Here is a 27,450-nt window from a genome sequence, read left to right on the forward strand (position 1 = left end):
TTGTTGGGTAACCTTGTTACTAGTAGGCTGGATGGTCTGGGCAGTTGATACTTGATTGACGAGCTTTGGGCAAGCCTTTGCATAGTGACCCTCTGGCCGCAGTTGAAACACACCCCTAAGCTCCAAAGACATTGCCCCTGATGGTATTTTCCATAATTTATGCACTTAAGATATGTGAATGTTTGACTCTTTTGTTGTGACTATACGCCCTGTGTGCTTTGGGAAATTTTGCTTGCCGTTGTGAACGTTGGAAGCCTTGTTGGGTGAAATTCCTCTTTTGATTTGGCATAAATTCTCGTTCAGAAGTTGAGGTTTTGGCAGTAAGATCTACTTCCATGAGTAAGGCCGACTCGAGGGCAAGGGCATACTCTTTGTGTCAGAAAGCAGTAACAATGCCTCGAATGCCTTCTCTTAATCTCCAAATAAACCTTTCTACCTTCTTCTCTTCTGTGTCCACTAGCCGAGGAACAAAGTGAGACAAGCGATCAAATTTTCGTTCATACTCTGCCACCGACATGTTCTCTTGATGAAGATTAAGAAATTCCACTTCCTTTTGATATCTCACTATCAAAGGGAAATACTTGTTGTAAAAAGCCTGATTAAATTGCTGCCATGAGACTGAACCTTTGATTGTTCTTTGTGTGGATTCCCACCAGAACTTTGCATCGCCTCCTAAATGAAGGTGGCACAATTTACTTTCTGTTCTTCTGGGATGTTCATATGGCAGAAAATAGTTTCTATTTCTATTATCCAATTCTCTGCTATAATTGGATCCACAGATGATCCATTAAATGTTGGAGGGTTGAACTTCCTGAATTCTCGAATGATCTTTGAGTCATTTGTATCGTTGATTATTGGTGTGGTGGACGAGGTTGTATTTACATTACTCACATTTTGTATTAGTATTTGTAGCGCATCTGGTGTAAGTAACACGTAAGGCATCTATCCATGTCCTTGATTTTGATCCAGATTCACTTCGAGGTCTGCCTCGTCGTGTTGGAGCCCTCTGTGGTGGCATCTGGTTCACACATTTTATTTTCATAGTAAGGAAGCAATCTAATTTTATTTATTTATTTATTTATATTTTTTTTAACTCATACCTATGTTTACTAAATTATTTACTAAATTACTTGTTTGAAAATTCCACTTACCAGCGTATTTGGCATAACCATGGGCATCACTTAATAGGCCAAACCATCAAACACCACGACTCTTCTAATTAGTAGAGCCTAATTGGCTCAAATGCTCTGATACCAAACTGTAAAGTCCGGATCCTTACGTATTATGATCCATCCGCTACGACATGCATACTTACTTTTCTATTATGAGATAAGTTTTGGTAAAAACTTCAAAAGAACAAGTCTAAAATTTTATTAATTAGGTAGAAAACTGTATAAAAAGTTTATTATACAAAGCACCAGGATCCATAAAAAATTAGCGTAGTGGTACAAAAATGCTTATGCCTATAATAGTGAGTTTAATGGTTGGCCATTTGAGCGACGTCTGGTTCTGCCACATACACTGTGTCCTTACCTACAAACTCTATAAAATAGGATGAGTATATAATAAACCCAGTAAGTAGTTCTCACGTAATGTAGTGACGAAATGCACAGTCATATGCAACATGTCATGAAAACATATGATTGGGACCCAAAATATAAACTTATAATAACATGAGGTGGTCGGTTATGCTTCCAATGTAAGTTCCTCCGCCCTGGTAGGAAGATGAGGACTTCAGCGAAAACTAACCCATCTGATGATTAACGGGTCATGCAGTCAGTAGGGCCAGAGTCGCATCCAACATCAACCATTAGTGTAAACGTAAGGTTGGACTAGAGGGTTGCAACCATACATACCCTACTAGTCCCTAGCATAAACATAATGTAAGATTGGGTTTAGAGGGGTCAACCATACATGCCATGTCAGCCTTGGAAGCATAACCTATACCTAATGAAAAGTTGATCTTAACATAATCGTGAACAAACACAATGCATGGGGTTCTTTGTAGAGAAACGTGCTTTAAACATGCAATGCAACATAGGAATAAGAACATAATAAAGCAACATATCAAAGGTACACTACCATACAACACTTAATGAGAAGGTGAGATAAACTACTTACCTTGACTGCGATCCTAATTATTCCTTATTATTTCTTATGGTTTGATCAGTAGAGCTTTCCCTCTTAAACTAAGAAATTTGGGCAGCACCTCACCCGAGCTTTTTCTCTTCTAACCTCACAAAACTTCCTCACTCACACTTACTCTTTCACATGATTCTTTGTTACTGAGATTTGTTTGAGAATGGGTTAAATCTTCAGGAAAAGGGTTCTATTTATAGTGGTTTTAAGCTCTTCTTAGTGTGACAACTCATCCTACAAATGGCTTCTTTAAAATTACTTAGGTTTAAGAATTTCTCTTAATAAGACACCTAATTTTTGGCTTATGTTTGCGCTTACATCATCAACCTTTGTTTGTATTCAATTTTAGGGTTCTCCATGTATAATCTATAAGATTGTGGCCAAATTCAATGCATAATCCACGCTTCTGTCCAAATCTCACTCTTTCTATTCTCAGAATCTCGCTCTTTCCAGCTTTCTCGCTAGTTTGGCTCTCTTTCAACGCATAATCCATACTTCTGTCCAAATCTGCTCTCTCCAGTTTTCTCGCTCATCTGGCTCTCGGTAGTCGCTCTCTCCATGTTTCTCGCTAAGGAGCTCACTCTCTCTACTGTTCTGCTCATTTGGCTCCCGACAGTGTTGCTCTCTCCATGTTTCTCGCTAAAAATCTCGCTCTCTTCAGCCTTCTCGCTAGCTTGGATCTAGGCAGTGTCGCTCTCTCTAGGATTCGCGCTAAGAATCTTGCTCTCTCCAATCTCGCTAGCCTCGTTCTTTCCAATCTCGCTAGCATCGCTCTCTCCACATTTTCTCTCCAATCTCGCTCTCTCCCAATTTTCTCCCCAACATTTCTCTCCAATCTCGCTCTCTTCAGGTTTCTCTCCACCAATCTCACTAGTTTTCACGCGCGGGTTGCCTTCACCGCTTGCGACACGTGGACTCCACTTCTCTCTCTTTTTCTTTTTCTTTTTCTTTTTATTTATTTATTCATTTATTATTATTTATTTATTATTTTTTTTATTTTCCTGCTTTCTAAATTAGGGTTAGGGTATTACATTTACCACCCCCATAAATAAAATTTTGTCATGCTTAATATTTGACATTTAATTTCCTATAGTGTATGCATACAAATTTGGGTTGTTACATTTAAAGATGAGCAAGGTTCTCATTGTGTTGTTTGGATAGACTAGACAAACACTTAGAATAAAAATTTCAAAAAGAAGATTTGAGCAGAACTTTGAAAGATAAAAAGTAAAGTAGTACTAAACTAAGAAATAACTAAGTGTTAGTCAAAATTTACAAAGTATGGGAAATGTTTCTAAGTATAAACATATATGACATCATGGCAGCGCAATAAAGAACGCAAAAAATAAAAGGTCAAAACATCGCAAATATTATCAAATGATGAAAAAGAGAAAGGCACAGGAAAAAAGGAGTGAATATGTACTCATTTGTATTGAATATTAACAAAGTATACGATTAAATATAAATTAACGCAATACAAAATTGTTGCCTGTACAAAGAATCAAAAAATTTCATCAACTTAGAAAAAATAATGAATTGAATTAAAAAAATATTGCAGAATGGCCGCATAAGAAAAAAAAATAGAATGTAAGGATTATTGTTGAGGAGCTGGAGGATCTGGAGGAGGGTTTTGTGGTGATGCAAAAGAAGTCTCTTCAAAACGCAAATGTTGCCTGAGATGCAGGGGCACCAATGGACCATGAAGGTATGCTGTGAGAAAATTAAAGTATTCATGGTTGTGCTCCGCAAGTTGTCTTTGTGGCGGTTGATCGTATGAGTGTTGCGATGTATGTTGATCAGCGCCTCCCCTGATTTGGCAACACTGGGCTGAATATTATCAACTTGCTCCATTACTGCATCAAACCGCTGGTCAAAGTAGGATTGTTGTTGATTGAAGAGTTGCTACTTTCGGAAGAGAAGTTAGTGTTGTTGGGTCAGAAGTGACCGAATTTCTGCTAACTCAGTAGCCAAGGAGGTTATGGAGGGTTTTGCCTGCGATGTCTCACCAGCATCGTTTTGGGTTGGGCAGAGGTGCCGTCACCCAAATCGTGTGGGTCATCAACTTGTGGCGGTGGAATGGAAGGTTGCAGTGATGAGGCTGAGGGTGAAGTTAGGGTTGCTGCGTGAATAGTTGGAGAATTAAGAATGAGAAGAAGATTGGTAAAGTGTTCATAGAGTGGAGAAGAAGGTTGTGCGGATGGGCTTGGAGGGTTTGGAGGGCGAATTACAAAGGGCAAAGGGTCCAAAGGTTCTGGATCATGCATTGCTGACTCTTGGTCCTTTTCTTTTCCCTTGTCTTCTCTGCGTGGTCTCTTAGGCTTTGGTTCCTGCGGTGCATTGAGGTCGATTGCGGGCCTCTTTAAGGGTAGCTCAAGGCAATGTGGGGAGTCTTTGAGGAGCAACCTCAAGATCTTTATGTTGATGAGGCCGTGGACTTCAGGCATAGGCTCTTCATCAACGCCTATGCCCATTGACAGGCACAAACTTGAAACAGTCCACGGAAAGAAGTACTGTCCTCGAATATGTTCCACGAGTGCTCTGAGCTATCTTGCGATCAGCCGCCTTACGTCAATCGGTATGTCGCGCGTGATGCAATATGCAGCCATGACTCAATCCCTTGATACAGTCTTGTCATGTGTGGTTGGAATCAGACTTTTCTTGACCAAGTAGACCCAAATCCTTCCCTCCGGAAGCGAAGACTTGGATGCCAGGGTGTGGATGCCCTTGAGTGAAACCGACCATTTCGTGCCCAGTTGCATTAATACTCTTAGTGCATCCTCCATCTGTTGCTCAGTGGGATCATCAATAATTTTGCTCCCCAGTGCATCCGGGTTATCCTTCATTTGGTATATCTCAATGATGTCCCTTGCACTGAAGGACACCGTTTCTCCTTTGAAGGTCACCGCATCCCTAGTTCCATGTAGACACCCTCTGTAGAAGTCTTTCACTACCTGTGGCACAATAATGGTTGGGCATTGGCAAAATGTGTCCCACTATGTTCCACAATCACACTTGTGATGAGGTCAGGTAGTGGTGTTGGCTTAGGATAGAAACCCATCTCTATCAGCATGTCATCATTCTCTTTTCTCCTCAATGGACGCTTCCTTGCCAATGCAGGCTCGCTACTCTCTGTGGTTGCTTTTCCCTTTTCTTTTGCCAACCCAAGGTGAGCAGCTTGCCTTTGTCTCTTCTCCCACTCTCTGCGTTGTTCCTCCTTCTCGTGTTCTGCAAGTTCTTTATCCTTCTTCTTCTGTAAGTGCCTTCTATTAGCTTCGTGCTTATTCTCCTTCTCTTCTTCCAATCTCCTCTCCTCTTCTTCCTTTTTCTTTTTCTCTTCCTCTTCTTCTTCTCTTTCTTTACCCTTCTTCTTCTACAAATTGCTCGGAGGCTAGCAATAGACGTTGTTCTTCCTCGCGCCTTCTTATCCCTTCGAGCCTTGCAAGCTCATTATTACTGCATTTTTTCATCATCTTGTAGTCTTCTTCTATGATTTCCTTCTGCCATGATGAGTTTTGCGTGCTCCATTTTCTCCTGTTTCTCCTCCTCTTCTTTTCTTCTTCTTTCATGTTCTTCTAATGCGATGATTAATCTTTGAGGGTCAACAATAGACCCTTGCGGCGCATTCTCCTTGCGATGTCGCATCGGGGGAGGGGAGGTACCTTCTCTTTCTTCACCTTCCTCCGTCGCAACCATTTGCATTGTTTCAGGTTGCATTGGCTCCATCAATTGCGCTGTTTCCCCCCTATCCTCCCTTACAGAGGTTGATTCTCCATCCTTTTCCGGGCTCGCAACCCTCTGCTTCTTTTCTTAGGCGCCTTTCTTCACGCTGGCGCATTCTTCTTTCTTTCTTCTCTTTCTTCTTCCTTTCCTTCTTCTCTTCCTCATCTTCGTTATCATCCTTCTTTTCTTTATTCTTTTTCTCCTTGCAATGATGAGAAGACTCCGCCTCTCCAGCCTTTCTCCCTTTGCTTTTCTTCTTCTTCATTTTCTTTTCAACTACTTCTACTTGAGTCTCCATTGCAACCTCATCCATCGCAACTTCAGCCACCGCAATCTCCTCTACCGCAACCTCCTCCACCGCAACTTTGGAGGTTCCGTCATAGGTTTCTGTATTGGCAGTTACTTCAAGAGTCTCTAAGGCCAGAGTGCCTCTTTCTATCTCTTCATCATTCACCCCTGCCTTCGACACCACCACCTCTTCATTCACCACCACCGCCACCTCTTCCATAGACAGTGGTTGGTTTACAACCCCTGCCTCGGGTAATCCCCTTCCTTGCTCCAAATTGCTCAGAATGTTACCAAACACCTCCGTATCATTACATCTCTTCTTTTTACTCTCAGTTGAGATGTAGGAGTTGGAACTGGTGTGCTCTCAGTGCTTTATCCCCTCTTGAACCAAGGAGATCTGATGGCTAAGGGGTTTCTCCGGGTTCTACTGGCGATTCTCAGGATGGTGTGGGGTTGGGTAGCAAGTCTGTGACTGGCAGCGAGGAATGCTGCCTCTCGCATGGCGATTTGGTCAGAGGAAGGGGTTGATGGTGAAGCAGAGTGTTGGGAAGCTTGGTCGGCCATGGATGATAAGCTTGGGAGGACTGGAAAAATCGTTGGGTTTTTGGGAAGAAGAAAGCTTCGTATGCTGAGCACTAGGGTTTTCAGTTTGCAAAAGAAGGTAAAGAATTCACAGACGGAGAAGGGTTCCTATTTATAGGTTGGGCCGTAGTGGGCCCAACGCGGTTTTCATGGTAACAGGTCTCGAGACACTCAAAAGGCCCATCGCTCGAACTTCCCTCCTTTATGAAATTTTAGAAAAATGTCCTTTCGTCTAGAGAATCATTATTGCTTTGGGAAACGCCTTGCATACTAGATGTTGATTGTTTCATTTCATTTTATTCTATTTTATTTTTCATCAACGCAAGTTGTTGTGACTTGTGGTAATAAATTTCTCTTTATGACTCAATCATTCATCAATTAAGGACTAACGCATTAATTACAAAAAAGTTAAGAGAATTAAAGACGATACAAAAATAAATGCAAGGGAAATAAATGAAGAATAAATTCATAAAGTCAAGAAACGAATTAAATGAAGAAATAAAGACAAAATTCAGGAATTCAATAAGACAGGAATTTAAAGAAAGCATTAAACATAGATGTGAGATATGGACCGGAAGATGTGTTTCTTTGAATGAGCGCAATCCACATCTCTGCAGGCGGTCCAGCTTGCCTGCACAATGTTCTAGGGACATTGCTCCTTTCCATTAGATCCTGGGGCTTCTGAGTTGCTGGGCAACGTTCCTGGTGCTCTATTTCTCAGCTCAGATGCCAGCTGGCCCACTTGGATCTCTAAATTTTGAATTGAAGACGTCTGCGCTTGCATTACTACGTCATTTTTGTCCATATATTGTTTAAGCAGGGCCTCTAATGAGCTTTCAGAGGTGTTTAAAGATGAGGGTTGCTAGTTATGCGATTGCCTTGGTTGCCCCTGGTTTGAGTTATGGTGAAAAGGAGGATTTCCTCGACTGCCACTCTGATGGTTGATTGGCCCCCCTTGGTTAGGACTGCCTCCCCAACTGAAGTTAGGAGGGCTCCTCCAGCCAGGATTGTAGGTGTTGCTGAAGGGGTTGTTTTGGATGGTGCATACTTGCTGGAGATTCGATGGGCACATTTCTTGTACATGAGCCCCTCCATAATTAACGCAACTTCTTGTAGCTACTTGAGCCGGTGCAGCAGGTTGTGTTGATTGTTGGGAGATGGCTCATTGATTGATTGCCATCGATTGAAGGATGGAGGTCACCATGGCCATCTGAGCGGCCAACGTGGTCATTGTCTCTGTAGAGACAATGGTAGTTTCATTCTTTCTTCATTCGGCGCCTCGGCCTCCATAGCCATCATCTCTTATACACATCTAGATGTGTATAAGAGACAGTTATCCATTTGTTCAAAGTTCAACACGTCCTTTCGTTGCCTTGCGTTGACGGCCGGCGGGAAGAACTTCTTCATGAATCGCTCAACCAGTTGATCCCATGATGTGATCTCGTTTGGCTCCAGTGAGTGGGCCCACCTCTTGGCTTCGTCCCTCAAGGTGTAAGGGAACAAATATAGTCTAATACTCTCTTGGGCAATGCCAATTAATGAGAAGTTGCCGCACATTTTGAAAAAACTGGTTAAGTGGGCATGTAGGTCTTCACCTTGCAGACCCCAAAATTGCCCTGCATTTTGGATCATTTGTAGCATGATCGGCTTTATTTCGAACCTTGCATTCTTCTCAACAATAGGCCTCGAAATCCCAGGCAAAAAATCATACAGGTTGTGTCACACTCCGCACCAGATTACCCTCCTAACCTGGACGGAATGGTGACTGCAGCAGTTACCAACCCTTTTACTGGCACTTACTGCCTATCTTACCTCTTAAATAATACTCAAACCCTGAATACATACATATTAACTCAGAACTTAACATATTTACATCACAGGGTTTCAGAACATTGTTTATACATGGATATTACAACCTAGTGAGCCCCATCAAGAATACTAGTCACTAGACAGACACATGTGTATTAACTAATATAGGTCTTCAATTACGCTTCCTTCAACCTGTTTCTTTGAGTGGTAGAGCAGTAGCAGAATAGTCCTTTGGGAACTGACCGCTACCTGAAAAAGAAAAACATTCGAAAACATGAGCTAGAAGCCCAGTGAATGACTTAATAAAAATATAAATCTCATGCTTAAAACTGAAAGCTTGAGAACATAATACTGAAACTAGAGTGTACCAAGCAAACGTGTACATAAATCCTTTAAAACCACCATTAACATCATTATTCCTCAGTTGAGAACGAGCATACATTGCTCTAGCTCCCAACGTCTGTTATCAGCTAAGAGACCCATACCTCGGCCTCTCATTCAAACCTGTCTACGTGCTCATGGAGTTTTCTATGTACCATCAACACCTTAGGTACATTTATTCAGATTCCTTCCTTACCTTTGGTATCCGACTCACTCAAGCTATCAAGTTCTTGAAAAGCATTTAAAGAATAGTTCTCAAATATAGCATAGAAAACTCTTTAGGATACCTTCCCTACCTTCAGTATCCCTTTCAGTATATTTAGGAATACTAACGCATGTACTTTGACAATCTTAGGTATTTAAAGCATAGTACTTCAAGCTTCATATGACCTTAGCTTTAACCCTAACGCATGCTTCATACTTTGCAAAAAAAAGTTGGCTTAAATCATGTTGCACTAGCTTGTAAAACTATTAGCATGCACTAGATATGGGAAACATACTTGGAAAACTCATACATTAGTAACATCTTGCGTTGATAAACATTCATAAGCATTAGAAATTCCAAACTATCCTTCTAGCCTAGAAGAAGATATGACTACCTTTATCCTTAGTTGAGAGTGAACTATCAGATCTAACTCTCAATGCCAACCTTAATCGGGGAGAACCCTTTTGCTGAATCTCTCGACGTCGTATTACCTACGTGCACGTGGTTATAATTGAGTATCGTCATACCTTAGGTACTTGACTAGGATACCTTCTCATTGTCCTTCAGTATTCTTAGGACACCTTCTCATTGTCCTTCAGTATCCGTCATATAACTAGTCATAAACATTTAGTTAAAAGGATACCTTCTCATTGTCCTTCAGTATTCGTCATATAACTAGTCATAAACATTTAGTTGAAAGGATACCTTCTCATTTTCCTTAAGTATCCGTCATATAACTAGTCATAAACATTTAGTTGAAAGGATACCTTCTCATTATCCTTCAGTATCCATCATATAACTAGTCATAGACATTTAGTGAACACTAAAGCTTAGTGCTCAAATCATCATACTGGTTCATCATAAAAATGGAGTTACTTAAACATACTAAATATATTTGGACAAGATAACATATCTAAATCATGTCAATTCCATGAAAAACATGATTTATTTAGCATGAGAAACAGTTTCACAAATATATTGCTTAGAAATTCATTTAAACACTTAGCATGGGAAATATCTTCAAGAATTCTTAGTTTCTAAATCATCAAAACATGGTCACTTATGGCTCGTTGGCCTCTTAATGGGTTATACGCCTCTCCTAGCTCTTCTTGGCCTGAAAGGACATAATTCCCGGTTAAAATACTTAGAATTCTTAGCAAAATACCTCAAATAGTACATTTACTAATGCAATTTCATCATCAAACACAGCTTTACTAGCGAGATTCTCCTCATGAGCGAGATCAAGCTTTTCCTAGTGATACTCTCTTACCAGCGATACTCACCTTACCAACGATACCAGCAATAATCAGCCCAATTTCTAGCGAGATTCAGCCCAATTTCTAGCGAAATTCCCTTCTAGAGCGAGATCCTTATCACAAAATCTCGCTATAATCTCCACGGTGAGCTGTTTGTTTGTTCCTCCCAAGCAGCTGTCTGCTTATGCACAGATTCTCTATTACACTTTAAAAATTCATAACTCAAAATACAAACCTCTTTTGAAGAAACTTCATTCTATAAACATGTTTATAATTGAGTTAGCAACATTACCTTAATTTAAGCTCAAAATTCCTTGTCGTTTAATTTGGAGATACAAAACTTCATTGTTTGCTCCAATTCAAGCAGCTGCCTGCTTGTTCAACAATTTCCAGTTCAAAATTCAAAATTATATAACTCGATTTCCAAGCCACATCCTAAAGAGTTCCATTCTACAAAGTTGTTCATAACTGAGTTAACAATATTACCTCAAAATTTTAGATCAAAACGCTTCGTAATTCGTCTTGGAGCTTCAATTCTTCACTGATGGCCTAGATTCACTCGAGAAACGAACCCTTCATCTTTATTTTGCCCCTCCGGCCTTATTCCTACGAGTTTTCCTTCCAGCCACCCAGCCATAGAAAATAGGCATATAGAGCATTTGAATGCCACTAAAATTACATAAATAGCCTAAGTAGTTTGTCCAAACCGACCCAATGAATTTGACCTTCTTGCTTATATTACCACCCAAAATCTAGCATGAACCCTCCTTGTGCCACCTGGCCCACTATTGGTAATGAAGGCTAGGATTTATCAAAACTCCTTTTTCTAACTTCACTTACAATATTACTTCAGCAATACACCTTATTAGATGGCATGGTCTCATTCATATGCTTATTATGCATTCCATCATCAAGCATGACCTTCCTTAGCCTACCCGAGTTTTGTCCTACTTTTACACTTAGCTACCCATGAGCCCATTTCTTCTTGCTTTCTTCTTCTACCCTTCCTAAGGCATGACTTCATTTAGCTCATTAGAAGACATCACATTACTTACTCTTACTTGAAGTAATTAGGGTTTGGGTTTTACAGGTTGGGTGTCGCATAATTCCTCATGGCGATGTTGCAATCAGCGGCCAGGAACACAGGATCCTGGCTGGTCGTATAGCTCCTTGATTCACTACGGGAATCGTGTTGTCGTTATTATCTACCATGCTCACTTCTTTCTTTCGCCTTATCCAATTCTGATGTGCCCGTACGCAAAAGGTACGCTTGATCTCAGAGTTAGCTTCGAATTCTGGTTCAGCACCAGTACTCATAAACCGTCAAGCTGCTCTCCACGTTAAACAACCAGTACAACGAGATCTGTCCTGCAAAACACCACAAACATACTGAAACAATAAACCATTAACCAATTCCCGGTAACGGTGCCATAAATTTGTTGACACAAAAAATTTAAGATATACAATGATGCACACAAGACATAGGTCCATGCGATACTACTGCTAGATATCCGTTAATAATGAATGTTCTTGTAGTATGTTGTGTGTTGTCACAAGTTTCCTTGCGTTGAAACCAAGTATAATTCCACCACATGTTTCTTGGTGTGATCCGAGGTCGAACACAGGGACTGTTTGACGTTATTGCGTTATGTTTGTGATACATGCGAGCAGGGGTTTTTCAATTTATAAAAGAATTTTGTGTACAGGTAATTAAACTTGCGATAAAGTAAAGTAAAGCGGTAAAAATGCGATAATAAAATAAATTGTGATAAAGTAAATCTAAGCTAAGATGATACAAGATACAGGTTTCATGATACAAGATACCGAGGTTGAGGCTGACTGTGAAGAATCTACAAAGATCGTGTTATGCGATGGAAAGTCTTATGTGCGAAGCAAAAACAGAAAAGATAATTAATACAAATAGCGCAAGTTCCTTAATTGCGTTAAAGATACAAGTACGGTTCCACTTTTCCCTTGGCGTACACCTCTAAGTGATCGACGCGTTCCCAGATCTCTGTGGTGGAACAAGGATGAACATAACGAACGTAAGGTTGCTTCCATCTATAGGAGTACTACTCGCTTTAGTTAACGCATTCTTCCAACCTTCTCTCGACAGATTAGAATGGCATCTTCACTTCTACTCTCACAGGTGAAGATGTTGTCTAGCATGCCTTAGCTAAACGTATTTATCTCTTTATCATAGATTAAGTTACTCGTTTAATTCATATTAATTACCAAGGGATTAAGAAAACTTCATGGAGAAAACAATTAATGGAGGAACGGAAAGAGATAGAGAAGTGGAAATGGAAATGATTGAGACATTCAATAAAACTATTTAGCGTCTGATACATGATTTGTGAATGAAGAGATTAAGAGAATGAAATACAATTGATGAAATAGAGTTAGAAACAAATACAAATAAGCGCCAACGACTTGGCGCCGATCTTGATGGAGATTTGCTTGCTAGTGTGGATGGATCGTGCGGAAGGATGAGCTTCCCTCTCAGGCTTGCTCAACCGGTAGCAGGGATCTAAGCACAGAGCTTCACGGCGGGGATTTGGCAGAATTACATTGAGACTCACCTCTCGGCCTTACCTCTTCTCTTCCCCAATTTCTTCCGATCAGTACTCATCTCAGCTTCTCTCTCAATAATCTGCCATCAATTAGCCCTCGTATCAAGTATATCTTCTATAAATTCTATGGGGGTATTTATAGGTGAAAAGTTTTGACTCTTGGCTTGTTGACCCGACTTCTTGTTATGGAAATTCCGAAGATGGAGGAATAAATATTCCTTCTGTTATGCAATCAGACTGTCAAATCTGCACAACGGTTAGTTGTACACGTGTCACAATCCTCTGCGTTTGCGTTGCTCAGCTGCATCTTTCGATCGGTTGCTCGCATGCGGTGTTGATTTTATTACCACATGCGGTTGAAATTCAGCTCGGGATCGACTGTCGCATTACACTGTCATTGTGTTAATCGTCTCTTCATTGTTGATTGATGGGCGTAATATGACAGAGATGCGTTGTTCAGTTTCTCGTTGAGCCTTGATCGCAAGCGGTGACTTGGTTTCCTACAAAACAGAGTAGAAATATCCTCTTCTACCATCTTAATGATGTTAGTGGGTGTATTTGCGATAATTCATAATTATTGTATTTCTGAGCTATTTTTCATACAATTGGCGCATATTTACTCTCTTTTCGCCGCAATATCTGAATAAGGCAGCATAAATAACTTGTATTTCTATAAGTTATCATATAGTCCTCCTATGGAGCAAGGAATGGTAAAGCTCCCAGGATCGCTCATCTTCGGTGGAATTATTGATTTTGAACTTTGCGTTAATGCCACCGTGGAAAATTTTGCAGCTCCCCTCTTCTTAGTTACCATATCCTTCAGAAACTTAGCATAGGCAGACATCTCCTCAATCGCTTCACTGAAAGGAATGTTAACATGTAATTGCTTTAACATAGATAAGAAGCGTTGGTACTGTACCTCTTCATTCTTTTTCTTCCTTAGTCTCTGCGGGAAAGGGGGTAACTGAACTTTCACAATTCCCATTTCAGTTGGCTTTGTGGTTGATGCAACCTCCAGTTCTACTGCTTCTTTTTCTCTTTCGTCTTCCTGTGTCACCGCAATCTTAGGTTCAGTCGCAATGGAAGTTGTTCTACTAAGCTCCTTCTTTTCTCCCTTCACAGTCTTCCCTCTTCGCAATGTCACAACCTGACATTGCTCTTTACCTTATCCCCCCGGGTTGCGAGGAAGTTCAGTTGAACTTGGCAGAGCCCCTTGTCGTCTACTCATTAGCTCACTCACAATCTGGCCCATCTGTAATTCTAGATTGCGAATGGACGTAGCCTGACTTTGAAGCACGGTCTCATTTTTTTTATGTATTGCATCAACAGGTTCTCCAAAGAAGAAGATTGTGGTGGTTGTGAGCTACTTGCTGGATTGCTCGTTTGATCGTTGTTGTGTGGAAAGAATCTTGGTGGCCCTTCTTTCTGTGCCACAGGTTGGAATTTTTATTGTTGATTCTTCCAAGCAAAATTGGGGTGGTTTCTTGATAACGGGTAGAAGTGTACGTTATCATAGTACTAAGTTCTTAAACAATATTGGATTGCGTTGATGAAGTATGTTAAATTGCGTCCATTAAGCATAAATTCTATAATATTGCGGTCGCACACGTCCAACGCATTAGAGCAGTTGATCTTTATATTTTTGTGCAAAATATGCGTTAACGCAATGTAGAGATTGCGATCATAGAAATACATTGGTCGAGCGCAACTTCACCGCAAGACTTTGCGTTGATCGTGCTCGCAAATATTCACCCAAGAAGAATCACCATAACTTGGTCAGCACAACATGGTGGGCACATCTAGGTGAAAGGATAATTAAGATTGATGGGACAAAAAGTTGATGGCAGTCGGATCCAAATTAAGTTGACAGCCGATAACGGTCACAAAGTACATTCAGCTTTATCGGTGACAATTATCCGGCGCATCAATCAGGAATTAAAGTTGTCCCATCTGTATAACTGGGAGAGAGAAGCCGCCTTTCACCATGGAAACTCTATAAATACCAAGTGCATTCTTCAGAGAAGGGGTCAAGCAGTTGATTACTTCATCACTTTACAAGTTCATGCCTCTGTCCATAGTTTTCTTCCATTTTAAGGCAGACGCAAGGAAGAAGGTGTGCCAATAGATCGTTCTGGCAAGCTTAGGAAAGCACTGGAAGCTCCAAGACAGAGAGAGGGCCGACGCCTATGGAAGTGGGAACATTTGTAGATCAGAATAGAGATTCAGTGTAAAAAGCCTCGGTCAGAAAGGAATTTCTACCAGGCTTTCCACCTTTATTTTCCATTATCATTTTGTACTCAACTCAGTTATAAGAATGGAATGTCTTTCTCTATATCTGTTCACTCTCTGTTATTTAAGCATGAGTAGCTAAATTAGTTGAATGGGTTGAGAAGTAGTTAGCTAGCATAACGAGAGAATCTTCATCTTTGTGATTATCTTGTTTATGTATGCTTCATTCGTCTATTAGAGATACCCGGGAGGGTAGTCTAAAGACAGGATCTAGACTTGGGATGGTCAGGTCAGAATCTAGGTTTGGAAGAACCAAATTAGAAAACATAAACAGGAGATAGGCGCTTAGGAATGAGCACTATTTCTTATTAACGCATCGTATGCATCTTAGCAATAAGGTATGATTGTATGCGGTCACCTTGCTTTCATGCATTTTGCATCAACGCATAGGACAAGAGTACAGATGTAGGGATAAGCTCTATGGACATTTTGTATTCAACTCATGCGTCCTAAACTTAGGAGCATCGCATTTATATTGGGAAATGACTTGTTGTGCATGGTTGTAACATGATCCCAAGGTTTGACGCATTCCCGAGTAACGCTAGCTAAAAGACCTTCTCAACTCGTTCATCGCATACTCATTGCATCTATCAACGCAACTAGAATTCATCGCATGCTAGCAAGTTTTACAAAGTTTTTTTCAAGCAAACCATGAGTTATGTTTTAACTCATGCCATGTATGAAAGTTTAGTGAAAAACCATTTATGTGTTTTTAAATACACCAAGCATGCATTAGTATCTTTAAATACATGTTTTCTATGCATTATGCTTTTCATGCTTTAAAGAGAAAGTTATTTTATGACTAGTTTTACTTGAAATTCGATACCGAAGGACATTTATCCGACCAACTCGATACCGAAGGACATTTGAGAAGGTATCCGAGTAGCTCGATACTGAAGAACAAGTTTTGAGAAGGTATCTGAGCAGAAGTACCTAAGGTATGATGATACTTAGTATGGCCATGTGCACATAGGTAGTTAAAGTCAAAGATTGAGCAAAAGGGTTCTCTCTTGACTAGTAGTTGACGTTGGGATTTAACCACGGCAGGGTTATTCTCAACTAAGGAACAGTTTTAATGTTTTCTGATAAAAACAGTTTTATATGCTTTATGCTTGGAAAATTTTTATACTACAGTACAGGGTTACTGTAGAAATTTATATTTCAGTTTAATCTCTTTATTGAGACTTTTTCATGAGAATCCATTTTCTTTCTTAAGTCACTCACTGGGCTAGCAAGTGTTGGTTTTTTGGCCTTTAATATCAAATTAATTAATTTTAATTAATTAATTAATCAATGTTTTGATGATAACAAACTCAATTTTTAATTACTTAAAATCTTAGTGTTTTAATATGTCCACAGCGTAGAGTTCGGAACAACGATTCCAACACCTCTTGAATCACTCAAATCGGAGCTAAAATGAAGACGATATGACCGAAACAAGTCTATAGAGAAAATACCGTGGTGGATGACGTAGCATAACCAGACAATTTGCATGTAGACATGTGGCAGCATATTGGTTGAATGGTGGATCATTAAGACATTAACATATGATGGACTTTTTATTTTTGGATTGATTTAAAGTAAAAAAAAAAATGAAATTTAAAAGAAATTTAAAAGGAAAATAAATTTAATATTATTTTATGTTTGTGTCTAATGACTAGTTTTTTACACATGGTATGTTTTTTATTTTTGGATTGACTTTAAAGAGAATGAATTTAAAAAGAAAATGAATTAAAAGAAAAATTAATTTAATATTATTTTATCTTTGTGTCTAACGGCTAGTTTTTCACACATGGTATGTTTTTTTTAATTTTTTGGATTAATTTTAAAAAGAAAATGAATTTCAAATGAAAAGGAATTTAATATTATATTTTTTTTGTATCTACCGATTAGTTTAGTTTAAAATCTCCACCATTGATTTTTCTTTTCAAAAATCCAATGGTCCAAATTAATTGTGGGTTCTAAAAATTTTTCCATCTCTATATAAACCATCTTCCTCTCCAAATTTTAAACTAACAAATTTTACATTTCATAATCCTCCAAAACTCAAAAGTTTCATTGTTGCTCTCTCTAAGTTCCCAATTTTTTTCTTTTCATCTTATTCTTGAGAGAGTGTTATTGTATTGTGAGGATAAACTTGTTAAGTGCGTAAACTTATAAATCCACTATAGTGAGAGTTGTATTGTGTTCTTCAAAATTTCCAATATTTGTAATGATTTGATCCTAAACCGTGGAAAGGATTGGGTTTGCTCTTGAACCCATAAAAGGAGCGGTGGTGTAACGGTTGGGCTCTAATCCGTGGAAAGAGTCGGAAAGATTTTATTCAAATTTCCAAGAGGCGCTTGGGGAGTGGAGTAGGTCGAGTTTGACCGAACAACTATAAAAATTACAGTGTCTTCTTCTCATTCTTTCCTTTTTATTTTTGCAATTAATTTAAGTAATTTATTGTATGTTTTATTTTGTTCTTATTTATTTGCTAAAATTTGATAGAATTAAATTATCATATTTTTTGTCATCTTGTTTGTTGCATAATTCGAATTTTTCTTATTATTTATAAAAAGTGTATTAATTAGTTTAACTGGGTTAATTTAGAAAAAAAAAAGTTTAATTAAACTTTATTCACCCCCCTCCCCCCTCTAGGGTTGCCATATTGATCCAATAGCAAGCTCACCCCGTTTTCAAATGTTTTCCTCTCCCCCAGGTAACGGTGAAATCCTCAGAAGATAACTCTACATCTACTCTACCACTAAAGGATAAAGATAGTGTAACCCGTCTGTTACGTGGTTACTGTAAATATTGTACACATGTTACAGTTGTTCATATAGGGACTTAGGTTTTGGGAATCCGGACTTGTGAAACTAGTAATGTAATCACTCTAAATATGTTGTGTTTTTAAACTTAATAAATTTTTCCTAAGAGGCATCCGATGTGTATGAGTTTGCACATTGGTATCAGAGTTATTTCCGCAAGAGTTATGAGACAGTAAGTGTCAACAAAAGGGTTGATAACTGCTGCAGCCATGTCCTTTCCTAGGCTCAGAGTGTAGTCTGGGACGGGGTGTGACAGTACGCATCTTCCTTCTTAGGCCATTCTCAAATCACCTGCATCTCTCTTTCTCTTCCACAAATATCGGAAAGGCATACTGAGATAACTCTGTAAATATTTGCTCGTACTCAGCAACCGTCATCGATCCCTGAGTCAGCCTAGGAAACTCCTCCCTTTTTGCTTCTTTGAAAGCACTAGGGTAGTATTTATCCTTAAATACTTGTCTAAACTCAGGCAAAGTCATAGCTTCTGAACTACTTCTTCTGGTCTTTATCACTTTCCACCATTTCTCAGCCCCTTTCTACAGCACGAATGCTGCGAACCCGACCTTACGATCATCAAGGCATCTCATAACATTAAAACATTTCTCAATCGAGTCCAACTAGACCTCAACATCTACCGGATCTGTGGCTCCATCAAACGTTGTGGCATCTAAAGCTTTTAGCCTCTCGACACCGAATTTTTTCTCTAGATTGGTCTGAATTGATCCTCTACTTGCCGCCAATCTCTGGGCGATTCTATCAAATACTCAATCCTCCATCTGAGAATCTGCATCTACTTGTGGGGTACTTGACTCATTTATAGAAGTCGTATCTTGCCCTACTGAGTTTCTAACTCTCTTCCCCTTTGGATCTTAGTCCTGTCTAACTTCAGGGCCTCCGCTGGTAGATTCAATATTCCTCTCCTCAGTCTGCCTACTCCACCTGCCACTTTTCCTCGGCATCTTTGCCTAGTTAACTTGTACACATGTTAGGGACATACTTATGGGACTTAATCTAATGCATCAACTCTTTCTTTCACCTAAAATCTCCTGCTTTGATACCAACGGGTATCAACTAACTCTTTAACCTTCCCAGAACTTATGGTCTGATACCAAGCTGTCGCACCCCCTCCTAGACTACTTTCTGAGCCTAGGAAAGGACATGACTACAACAATTATCAACCTTTTTGCTGACACTTACTGCCTAATAACTCTAGCGGAAATAACTCTGATACCAATATGCAATCTCATTCACAGCGGATGCCTCTAACGGAAATAACTCTGATAATAACATGCAATCTCATTCACAAAACATTTACACAGATTACATTACTAGTTTCATAAGTCTCGAAGCCCAAAACTTAGTCCGTATATGACCAACTGTAACATGTGTACAATATTTACAGTAACCACCTAACAGACGGGTTACAGTAACTTTTGTCCTTGAGTGGCAGAACAGATGTATAGCTACCTCCTGAGGATTTGACCACTACCTAGGGGAAAGGAAAACATTTGAAAACAAGGTGAGCTTGCTAGCCCAATGAGTGACTTAAGAAATAAAATTGAATCTCATGCAAAAGTCTCAATAAAGAGATTAAACTGAAATATAAATTTCTACAGTAACCTTGTACTGCAATATAAACATTTTCCAAGCATAAAGCATATAAAGTTGTTTTCATCATAAAACCTTAAATTATTCCTTAGTTGAGAATAATCCTACTGTGGTTAAATCCCAACGACAACTGCTAGTCAAAAGAGAGACTTTTTGCTCAATCTCTAACTTTAACTACTTATGTGCACGTAGCCATAATTAAGTACCGTCATACCTTAGGTACTTTTGCTCAGATACCTTCTCAAAATGTCCCTCAGTATCTAGCTACTCGGATACCTTCTCAAATGTCCCTCAGTATCGAGTTTCAAGTAAAACTAGTCATACAATGACTTTCTCTTTAAAGCATGTAAAGCATAACACATAGAAACACATGTCTTTAAAGATAACAATGCATGCTTTGTGTAGTTAAACACACATAAATAGTTTTTCAATAAACCTTCATACATGACATGCGTTTAAAACATAACTCATGGTTTGCTTGGAAATTACTTTGTAAAACTAGCTAGCATGAGAATAATATTTCTTTAAAACATGGTTTCTTTAAATCATTGTAAATATTTAGTCACTCACAACTTTTAAAACTATTCCTCAAGGGTCGATATGCTTCTATCACTGGTGTCAATCCTGTGGACACAAAAGCATATATTAGCTACTAGCATAAGTCTCCCTTTTGAGACTAACCCTTAAGTAAGCTTTGAGTTTAGCCTTCCCTTTTGAAGGCTTTCACTCAACGCACCTTGTTGTATACCTTAATATTTAGGAATTTCTTTGAGATTTGGCTCATGCAAAGCTTCCAACCGCTCTTCATAAACGCAACACCACTTATGCAACCAACACTTTTCTCTCTAAGTGTTCTTACAGCTGCATATGGTCGTCCTCAAGGCTGCTTATGCATCCAAGACTCGATTGCAAGCTCTCCTTGACCTATACCGCAGGTCCAATGCAAGGTAAAACTCAGCCCTTGGTCTGTCTAATCATTTCTTTCGAGCTGTCAGCTTACATAACTCAAACAACTGCCTGCTTGTTCAAAAAATTCCGAATTTATCTTTCAAAATTATTAACACGAATTCTAGAGCTCATCTCAAGAAATTTTGCTTCTACAATTTTGTTAAGAATATTATTGGGAATCGTACCTCAAAATTTCAGCTTCAGATATTTCGTTCCTAGAGACTCCATTATTTAACGATGGCCCAGATTCACTCGAGAACATAATCTCTCGTCCTTTTTCTCCATCTCCGGTCTTAATCCGATGAGAACATCTTCTGGCAGTGTCACCTCTGAAAGTAGACCCTAAGAGCTTTCCAACGACACCAAGAACTCTAATTTTGCACGGATGAATTGATCAAACTAATCATTTAAAGTTCGGCCTCCCCTTTTTATACTACTTTCCACCACTTCTCATTAAAGCATAGCGTGACACTTCATTTTTATGGACTTAAATCTGGTGCTAAGAACATCTAGTGTTTTTAATCGGTGATTAATGTCGATCAATACAAGTCGAATCGTTTAGCTCACGGCCCCATCGTTTAACTCCTCATTTAGTAACCTCACGCTGATGCTTGTCACCCGACGATCTCGCCCATCGCATAGCACACTTATGCCCATCGTGTAGCGCTAACGCCCATCGTTTAGTGTAATACGGCTATCATCAAGCTCCAACACCAATCGCGTAGCACCATCGCCCAGCGTCATCGCCTAGCACAGATGCTAATCATGTAGTGCCAATGCCACATCGCTTAACACTGTCGTCCAACGCATAATGCTATCGTTTAGCACGACCCTTCACATTGTCTAGTGCTGCACTTTGCCGCACAATCGCCTACCGCATCGCTTAGCTTCGTGCATTGCTACATAATCGTTCAGCGCCTGCTCATTGCTACACGATCGCCTACCTCATCATGTAGCGCCGCTCATTGCTACACTATCGCCTAGCGCGCATAACTCTAATGCCCAGCACCCATGCCCGTGAACACTTGAGGTTGCCGCATGATTTGCTAACCTCTCTAGACTTTGGCTACAACATACTTTCCTACGCATATATTTTCTCTTGGCCACCCTTTGGCTTCCTTCAACGCCTAAAGAACCTCTCAAATGAGCCAATTTTCTAGACACCAACGCATGGGTTATACATAGCCAATTTTTCAAGCTTTACCCAAGAGTCAAGTTTTCAAATTCAAACTTTTCTTCAAACTTTTCACCCTTTTCTCTACAATTACACATTAATTCTCACATCAACCTACTCACCACACTGGTCTTAATAGGGAACATACACAAGTAGAGAAATTAGGGCTCAAGGATCACATTAGGTTGGGTACCTATTTCTAGAGATACTATTGAATACAGTTCGCTTTATGATTGTTTGTAAAGTATCATAAACAACTTGATCAATTCATTTATGTAGAGATATGTGAGTGGAAGATTTCTACATGATGAGATTGTGTAAGATTGACAACAAAATAATTATTGTTACATATTAACACTGTTTACTGTTAACACTAATTAATTTCACTTCTTCTTGACCTAGATAACTTGATATGAATTATGAGCTGTCTATGAACTCTTTTTTATCTAGGATGGTCCCTTGATCTCCATAGGTGAGGGTAAGCTCAAGAACGCTGCTCAATGTGGCTCTCATTTCAAGGATAAGACCGTGTAGATAGATGTGGACATATAATTTGAAAGATGGCAATCACTCCTACCCATTTTAGGGCTATTCTTTCAAGAACTTTCATTGATTTCAAATTTTCGTAAAATTTCGATTGATGTTCTTAGTTTTTGTTAATAACTAATCAATCCATTTGGATTTGGCCGAAGTTCGTGTTTCATCTTGTCGGTGGTTCTTAATCTTGATTATTGATAACTGTGAATTTAAATCTAGTTTTGAGATCAATAAGTTTACATGTAATCGATCATTTTCTTGATTTAGATTCAAGTTTCACTAATCATTTGTGTATAAGTTTAAATTTTATTAATTATGACGTGAATTCAAGCTTAATTGATCATATTTTGGTTTTAAGTTAATTAGTTTGATTATTTTAAGGACTTGAGTTTAAATTTTCATCCATCATATTTTTGGTAATATTCACATGTTCCTTTAATTGTACTATGCAATTTTTGGTAAAGATTATTTGGTGTTTTTTACCCATTATTTTTTTTTGTATAATAATATTATTCGTAGTGTGCTCTTGAGAATGGGAGTTTAGAAGTCTCTATCGTGTAGAATCAGTCGTAGTGTACCACTCATCGTCTACCTCTTCTACTAAGAGATTGAGTAGTAGAACCCAACGATCGTGTAACATTTGGTAGGGGATCGTGTAGTATCTTGTAAACGATTGCAGAGTGTTTTGTAAGCGATTATCTAGTATTACTCAGTGACCGTGTAGAGACTGTAAGCGATCGTATTGAGTTTGTAAACAATCGTCTAGTCTTTGTTTGACTCATATTGCTTAATGAAGAATTCGTTCATCGTTTAATTGTTATTTCGGGTGATTGTGCCAACTCGTTACAATAATAAACTCTTTTTAAAGATCAGTGTTCTAACAAATTGGAATCAGAGCAACTGATGCATTATTTTATGAGGTGAAATTATGGATGAAATGCGGTGATGGAAATGCGTTGATCAATCAAGCTTTCTCAGTGGAATCCAAGTATAAACCCCACTGAGTTTCCTGTAAGTCCAGGGTCGAACTCAAGGACTTGGGAAAATAGTTTGCGGTGGTAATTTTCAAGAAAACTTTGCGGTAATCGGTAACTCAAACAGTTGTTTAGTGTTGTTGTTGCAGTAATAAAAATAAACAAATGCGACGGAGTTTCAAAAAGAGTTGATAAAATGGGAGATGCGATGAGTATACGGTCAACGGGTTGAGAAAGGTTCGGCTAACACTTCCTAGGATGCGTTCATATTATGCGACCATGCAACACACATACAATAGTAAACCATCTCTCGATGCAAATGCTACGACTTCTAATACTAGAACGCATGCGATATATGCAACGAGTCTATAGGACCTACACATAAGCCTCTATTCTTATTTATGTGATGAAAAAATGACACACACAAATAAGGCGACCACATAATATCATAACCTATCTCTAGGGTGCATGCGATGCATGTTGGCAAACATAGCTTATCTCTAAGTCCCTATCTCTTGTTTATGCAGATCTATTCTTGCTCTCTCCAGTCTAGATTCTAACCTAGCTTTCTCAAGTCTTAGGTTCTTTCTTTAGATTCTCTCTCGAGTAGCTCTAAAGGGATGTTGGGTACAGCATAAAATAAGATAATCGCATGCAATGAAGGTCCTAGGTCATGTTAGCTTAGTTCTTCTCATCCCATTCGATAAGTTTAGCTACTCATGTGTGCTAAGAGAGTGAAGAGATGTAGAATAAGAACTTCCATTGTATAAATATAAAGTTGAAGTACAGAATAACAATGCAAGAAGAAAATAAAGAGCCTGGTAGCAATCTCTTGCTTCCTAGGCTTTTACACTATCTTTCTACTATTGTTCAAAAGATAATCTCGTTCTCGCGAGAGTCGGCCTACTCTCTTCTTTCTATGCCTCCAGGTTCTCTCTTGAGTTTCCCTGGGCGATCTTCCAGCGTCTCTTCCCTTCTCTTGCTCTGACTTCTTAAAACTATGAACAAAGACTTGCTTAACTGGCTGAACCAAACCCCTTTTCTGAAGGATGCCTTCGGTATTTATAGAGTTTCAGGGTGAAAAGCGGCTTCTCTTTTATGATTGCACAGATGGGATGGTCTTAATTTTCTGAATGATGCGCTGAATATTTGTCACCAAAAAGCTGGGTGTACTTAGCGTCTTGTCAACTTAATTCGGATTCAACCGTCATCAGCTTTCTGTATCTTCGTGATTAATTATGCTTTTCACCCAGATGCACCCACCAAGTTGCACCGGCTCTATGCGGCAATCCTTCTTGAGTAGATGTTTGCGAACACAAATCACCGCAAAGCCTTGCGGTAATGTTGCGCTCGACCATTGATTTCTTAAGATCGCGCTTTCCGCCTTGCATCAATGCATATTCTGCACAAAAATACAAAAATTAATTGTTTTTATGCGATAAACGCATGCGACCGCAATGTTATGAACTTCATGCTTTTTGGACATAATCTAATATATTTTATCAATGCAAACCTTCATTGTTTAATAACTTAGCACTGTAATAACGTGTATATTCTGCTCATTATCACACCCCTAAATTTAAACAATGCTTGTCCTCAAGCTTAAGCTAAAGATTTCCTTTAGAAAGAGACCGCAATTCTCTTTTTCTAGATTTCTCAAGGATACTTCCTTCAAATCCAATACACCAAAATTTCTTTAATTCTTATTCAAGTCTCTTCTTAAAATATTTCTAAGACCTAGGGACTGTAAGTATAACCTTCAAAAGGACTTTACTAAATTCTAGGACATCGCATGATTTGTTTCAAAAAACTTTTTCACTAGGGTGTTAAATGATTTTTATCCTTGCATATTTTTGACATTGTTATTTTTTTCTAACCTTGCGCTGATCCAAGTGCCTTACCTTCGTTTTGGCTTGCCCTCACTGTGTCATGCAGACATCCAACTACAAGCAAGGCGCTCTGTCTTAGACTAAACTCATACCTACTTGGAAGCGGAGTTATGGTCATTTATTGATGCGTTGATCTTGGCGACCTACTTTCGTTTTGGCTTGTCCCCACGTGTGTCATGTGGACATCCAACTATGGGTAAGTGCCCTTCACAACTTAACTCTTATCAACATGGGTTTCCCATTGCATTGATAGTGGAGTTTTTATTCTCAATTTTTTTTTTCAAAATAGCAAGGTCAAAAATAAATTCCTCACCCCTAAATTTAAAAAGCGACAATGTCCTCATTGCCAAAAGATTGAAAGAAGTCATGCGATATTCTTAGGAAGTTTGGTAAAGGGTCAGTTTGAAAGAAAGCTAGCAGACCACTAACTTCTACAAATATTTCATGAGGTGACTATCTTGAAATTAAGTTGGCTCTAGTATATACGAAAAAATAGAAGCATGTGTTTCATCATTAAAATCATAATTGGCAAAGAGAAAGCATGCGGTGACTTACTAAATTTATCAATGTTAAATGATTGCGGTAATCAAAGAGGATGCGGTGATAAAAATTTCAAAATCAAAATGTGATGCAATATTGCAAAATTTAGAATAAAGTCAAGGAAGAATACAACCCCTAAATTTGCTTTGTCGCCCGCATTGTTCGTTGCTGCATCCTGCTTTGCGACGATCTATCTTCTTTGGATTGCGGTGACAAAATAAGATAAGTTTCTTCTTCGTGTAACGCCTCCACAATCGTTCGCCTCCATCGTTGCAAGAAAAACAGTGAGAGGGTCGAATAATATTAAACAAAACAAACTCTTTTACCGCAAACTTTTTTTATTTAGAATAAGATAAAGAACTGAAAATATATAGCAGAATGAAAATTCCGAGTAGTAGAGAAAAGTTGAAGATTTCATGATTCCAACAGGTACTTCAAAAAACTTGTGCCTCTAATGAATTTCGATCGTCTGATAGCACGGGGACCACCTACTTCTTTCTTATTCAGAGTTTCTCAATTTTACGGAGTCGACTTGGCGATGCCAGCCTTCTCCATGATACACTTTTACTCGCTGCCCATTAACTTTGAATATGTTGGTTCCATCATCATTAGATAATTCGACCACGCCATTCGAAAATACCTCTCTAACTCTGAATGGTTCGAACCAACGCGACTTTGATTTCCTGGGGAAAAGCCGTAGTCGTGAGTTGAATAGTAAGACCCTTTGCCCGACTTGGAGGTTCTTGCCGCATATGTGTTTGTCGTGCCAGCGCTTTGTGCGCTCCTTGTAGTTCTTTGCATTCTCATATGCATTAATCCTCCATTCCACCAACTTGACCAGATGAAGTTTTCTCGCTTCTCATGCTTTCCTCAAGTCAAAGTTTAGCTTCTTTACCGCCCACAGTGCTTTGTATTCTAGCTCCACAGGCAAATGACACGCCTTACCAAATACCAACGCATATGGGGCATACCTATGGGTGTTTTAAATGCAGTTTGGTATGCCCACAACGCATCGTCGAGCTTTGTTGCCCAATCCTTTCGCGAAGGACTTACCACCTTCTCAAATATCAGCTTGATCTCCCAATTGGATACCTCAACCTGACCATTCGTCTGCAAATGGTATGCGGTGGCCATTTTATGGAGAATGTTATATTTGCGCAGCTGTTCCTTGACAGTATGATTGACAAAGTGGGATCCTTCATCACTTATTATGGCACGTGGAGTTCCAAAATGAGTGAAAATGTTTTTCTTCAGGAATTGAGAGACTACCACCACATCGCTTGCAGTGCATGCCACTGCCTCTACCAACATGGATACGTAGTCGATGGCTAACAAAATCTAATTTTTACCATTTGATGGAGGGAATGGTCCCATGAAGTTGATACCCCATACGTCAAACAACTCAAGTTCCAAGATGATGTTCATAGGCATCACATGTTTCCATGAAATGTTATCTGTGCGTTGGCACCGATCACACTTCAGTATGTAGTCATCTGCATCCTTAAACAATGTTGGCCAATAGAATCCACTCTATAATACTTTTGCTGCAGTGAGCTGTCCTCCAAAGTGCCCACCATATGGTGAGTCATAACACTGCGATAATATGCGTTGTTGCGCAGCATTTGGTACGCATAGTTGCAGAATCTGGTCTGCCCCCTTTTTATATTGATTTGGCTCGTCCCAAAAATATGATCTGCATTTGTACTTGAGCCTCCACTTCTGGTGGTC

Source organism: Benincasa hispida, chromosome 5 (assembly GCF_009727055.1).
Source record: "Benincasa hispida cultivar B227 chromosome 5, ASM972705v1, whole genome shotgun sequence".
Taxonomy (NCBI): domain Eukaryota; kingdom Viridiplantae; phylum Streptophyta; class Magnoliopsida; order Cucurbitales; family Cucurbitaceae; genus Benincasa; species Benincasa hispida.